This window comes from Notolepis coatsorum, assembly GCF_963971535.1.
Source record: "Notolepis coatsorum genome assembly, chromosome: 8".
Taxonomy (NCBI): domain Eukaryota; kingdom Metazoa; phylum Chordata; class Actinopteri; order Aulopiformes; family Paralepididae; genus Notolepis; species Notolepis coatsorum.
In genome coordinates this window covers 28,587,664-28,592,610 of record NC_140172.1, presented here as the reverse complement: position 1 = coordinate 28,592,610, position 4,947 = coordinate 28,587,664, and the positions used below count along the sequence as shown (strand labels likewise).

The following is a 4,947-nucleotide window of genomic DNA, read 5'->3' as shown; positions in this document are numbered from 1 at the left end:
CAATCAGATCGCACCAGAAACGTCCGTGGCCAATCAGATCGCAGAACGCACACACAGAACTGGAAATGTGCTCTGTCGCACCTCGAACACGTCATCAGAATGTCGTCGTGAACTTACTCAATAATCAACTAGGCTGCAGTAAAAAAAAAAAAAAAAAAAATCAGATTCTCAAACATAAACATAAAGACGGACAACACGCTCATCACAGACAAGCTGGATGTAGCCAATTACTTAAACATTTTCTTCACAAACATAGCCACAACACTGGTAAACAAACTACCCTCCCACTCAGGGCATTATGGGGTAGAACACATAGTAAGTAGCATACTACAAGAACCTAGGGGTCCACAAAGACGACTTCAAACTGGAAATGGTAACAACAGATGAGGTACTCAAAAAACGGAGCGCTGGGCGGCTAGGTGGTGTAGGCAAGGCGCTCGCCATCAGCGCTGGAGACGCTGGGTTCGAAAAAAGGGCAGCAAAAAAAGCATCCTCACCTTCTCCATAACAGTTTGGTACAGCAGTCTGGACACTCACTCCAAAAACAAACTCCAAAGAATAATCAATAAATCCTCCAAAATAATCCGCACCCCCCTCCCATCTCTCGAATCACTCCACCGCCAAAGCACAATTAGAAGAGCTAGAAAAATTATCTCTGACCCCACTCACCCAGCACACCACATCTTCCAGCTGCTGCCCTCCGGGAGGCGTTACAGATCCCTGACCACCAAAACATCCCGCTTTAAAAACAGCTTCTTCCCCACTGCCATACGGACACTGAACTCCCTGTAGCACCCCCCCCCCCCCCCCGCAACCCCCCCTACCCCTGTTGCTATGGACATAAACTCTGAACTTTGATATTGAGGTCTTGTAATTGTGTATTTATGTATTTAACTGCATGTAGTATGTATGTAATGTAAGTGATGTTATATGTTCTATGTTGGAACAATGCTGTAACATGCTGCACTGAAATCAAATTCCACCAGCCTGGCTGGGTGGTCATTAAAGATAATTGAATTGAATTGAAATTAGACCCAGTCAAATTAGACCCAAATTAAACCCAGGCAACTACCGCCCTGTTTCTATCCTTACCTCCATCTCGAAAGTCATGTAAAAAATATCCCACTTCTCCTGCCACTTCTTTTTCATTTCACATTTAATTATGCTCTTAACTTCTGCCTTGCTGTAACTCGCATCCAGATTTATTTCTATTTTATTAGCTGCTTCCTTTGCTAACTTAGCCGCCAGTTCGTTCCCCTCCACCCCTATATGTGCTGGCACCCAAATTAATCTCACATCTGATCCTATTCTCCTCACCCTAAAAATCGCCTGTGCTATTTCCAAAATAATATCCTGTCTTGTTTCTGACTGTGTATGTTTTATACTCATTAATGCACTACTTGAATCTGACGCTATTAATACCTTGTTTCATAGTTGAGCATAGAACTTTTAATGATACTAATACTAATCTATACAATCACCTGTTGTTGAATAAATACCATAACTTTCTAGTTATTACTAAAAAACAGTATATATAAAACAGTAGCTGTAAAAAAGAAAAGAAAAAAAAGGTTTTATAATTTATATAATTTTTTTTGTACATTAACTAAAAATAGACATGTCATCCAAAGACAAAATTGAGACAAACTCTCAAAAATGCTCAGACATTTAGTTGACTAAAACTGACTAAACAAAAAATAAATGAAGATGACTAAATATGATAAACGAAAAAGGAGCACTGACACATGACTAAAATGAAAATAGCTGCCAAAATTAACACTCCTTACCCACCTTCAAAAGAGCACCTATGGGCGGCTGCAATTAGAAACTGGCCCCTGTAAATGTCCAACCCCCCCCCCCCCCCCCCCCAGTTTCTTCCCCTTCGGATGTATATCTTTTTTATGATCTCTTTTTACTACACAGTTCTGTATATCTGTATGTCTTGTATGTCATAAATGTCCTGATGAATTGAAAATGGGGGACCCCGATGTAAACAAGACTAAAGTCTTTTTCTGGTCTGCATCCTCTTAGCAGTAAGACCAAGGAGCTGGTGGTGGACTTCCGGAGGGGCAAGAAGAGGCCCCCCCCCGATTCCCATCACCATCCGAGGGGAGGAGGTGGAGGTGGTGGAGTCATATAAGTTCCTTGGGGTCAGTGATGCCACAGATTACTTGTAAAAGTAATCTGATTACTGATTACTGATTACTCCTTTAAAAAGTAATCTTAGTTACTTTACTGATTACTTGATTATCAGAGTAACTTAGTTACTTTGAAAGTAACTAGGTTACGAAGTCGTCGTCCCTGCTGCTGCCACAACATAAGAATGACAAAAAAAAATGGTAAAATGTACTCAGTTTGAGTAAAATGTACTAATAGGGCAGGTAGGCCTATCTATATATCTATAGATTTCACAAAAGATAAATGGTCAATAACACCACATGTAGGCTGATATGTAGCCTACCTTTGAGGCCTGCCCTATTCAGATATGGTTCTAATGTTCCTAGTGAAACAGGGGAGAGGGGTGAGTAAACCAGTGATTATATCTCAGTAACAGAATCTTCTCAAACCTCTTGTCAGAAAGTCTGTTCCTTCTAGGCGTGAGCACCAACCCTCCCAGACTAAAAAGCCGTTCCACAGGAGCACTTGATGGGTTGGAGTGTTATACTTCAAGAAAATGTTCTTTATGTTTGAAGGTCTATCCAGTATCTGAAGCTCATGCTCTTAAAAAACAGTCTATTAAACGGTACTGCTCCTCCTATGCTATTATTATTATTATTATTATTATTATTATTATTATTATTATTATTATTATTATTATTATTATTATTATTATTATTTATTATTGTGTGCTACTGACAACCTACATACTGCAGTATTGATTGATTGATTGATTGAAAAGTTTATTAACAGATTGCAGAATGGGTACAGTACAGTACGGCTCAATACATACAATTGTTAAGAGGATGCAGACCTGAGAAAGACTTTCGTCTTGTTTCCATCAGGGTCCCCCATTTTCAATTCATCATATGACACACACGACATACAGATAGACAGTACTGCTACATCTATACATTTATGACATACCAGATTTTCAAATGCAGTACTGTTTGTGATACTAAAAAAATCCAGAAAAAGAGTGTATATACATTTGACATAGAAACTGTGCATTGGGGGAGGTTGGGTAGGTGGGGTGGGGCTGTACATTGGAGGTGTGTGTGAGTATGGTGTTCCATGTTCATGAATAGTGCAATGCAAAAGATGTTTAACTCAAAGGTGGAACATACCTGCACTATGGTTTAAATCCAGTAAAGAAATCCAGAAGTCGATGCTTCGGGTTTGGTTTTTTCTATCCGTTTGGTCGTGCTGTGCTGTATATTCCAGATGCGGTAGACAGTATTTTGTTTCCTCCGCATAGTGTTTGTTTGTTTGTTTGTTTGTTGTTTGCAAGAAAGCGTTACCAGCGTGAACGTCTCCCTGCTAGCTCGCTAGTTTTGGTGAGCCTGATAATAACAATAACAGCCGCGCCCACCAGCATGGAACAACGTGAGGTTGCGTGCTGTGACGTCACTCCCCCAATACAAGGAAATACAGCTCCAAACGTATATTTTTGACTGTCTAAAACGAAATAAAATACTGCATTCCGCCTGCATTATGAATTTATGATGAGATAGTAACGAAATAGTAACGCACAGCCACTTGGACAAGTAACTGCAATCAGATTACTGGCTTTTAAAGATTAACGCGTTAGATTACTATTTTCGGGGAAAAGTAATCAGATTACTGTAAGGCGTTACTTAGTAACGCGTTAGTGGCATCACTGCTTGGGGTACACCTGAACAATAAATTGGACTGGTCGGACAACACAGAGGCCCTCTACAGGAAGGGACAGAGCAGGCTGTTCTTCCTGAGGAGACTCAGGTCCTTCAATGTTTGCAATAGACTGCTGCAGTCATTTTACCAGTCTAGTGGCCAGCGTCCTCTTCTATGCTGTGGCATGCTGGGGGGGCTACATCAACTCGAGGGACACCAACAAACTGAACAAGCTGGTGAGGAAGGCTAGCTCCGTGGTGGGAGTCGAGCTGGTCAGACTAGAGGTGATGGCAGAGAGGGGGATGAGAAGGAAGCTGGCTGCTATCCTGGAGAATCCCTCCCACCCCCTCTACGATGACCTAGTCAAGATGAGAAGCACGTTCAGCCACAGACTCGTCCCCCCGACACTCAACTAACCGCCTCAGACAGTCGTTCATACCAGCGGCCATCAGGCTCCACAACAGTGGGCAGGGACTGCTGCCAGACATCCAACTAGATAGATAGATAGATAGATAGATAGATAGATAGATAGATAGATAGATAGATAGATAGATAGATAGATAGATAGATAGATAGATAGATACTTTATTAATCCCCTTGGGAAATTCAGGGTATCTCGCAGCTCACATAGTATACAGACATTGACCGTTCCCATACAGTTATTACACGTTATGTCTGCATCATGAATTAAAAATAAGTACATGATAAAATTCAATTGAATCATACCCATCAATATTAAATATTAGCGTGATTAGATAAAAGCAGGTGTATAAAAACAGTGTATAAAACAGGTGTAAAAACAGATGTAAGAAACAGATGTAAAAAACAGGTGTGTGGGTCAGAGGTCAGGTCCCCCGCACTATAATACGCTGTTGTACAGTCTGATGGCTGTGGGGACAAAGGACCTCCTGTGCCGCTCAGTCCGTGAGTGCAGGGAGATGAGCCGTCCGCTGCGACTGCTGCTCTGCCCCACCAGGGTGTGGTGGAGAGGGTGGTTGGTATTGCCCATGATGGCCAGCAGCTTGCTCTGAGTGCGGCTCTCCACCACGGTCCCCAGTGGGTCCAGTCTCCTCCCTACCACTGAGCCAGCCTTCTTGACCAGCTTATCCAGCCGTCTGGTATCCCTGGCCGTGGTAT

At 42.0% G+C, this 4,947-nt stretch overlaps 1 pseudogene across 1 annotated transcript in view; it reads left to right on the top strand.

Annotated features, from left to right (window-relative positions):
• The first annotated feature begins 3,325 nt into the window (after nt 1-3,325).
• The window catches only part of LOC311233372 (alpha-ketoglutarate-dependent dioxygenase alkB homolog 4-like), a 2,428-nt pseudogene continuing 806 nt past the window's right edge, over nt 3,326-4,947 (top strand). The window contains exon 1 of the transcript in view: nt 3,326-3,334. The product of the transcript in view is annotated as an alpha-ketoglutarate-dependent dioxygenase alkB homolog 4-like (transcript). The remainder of the gene's footprint in view (nt 3,335-4,947) is intronic.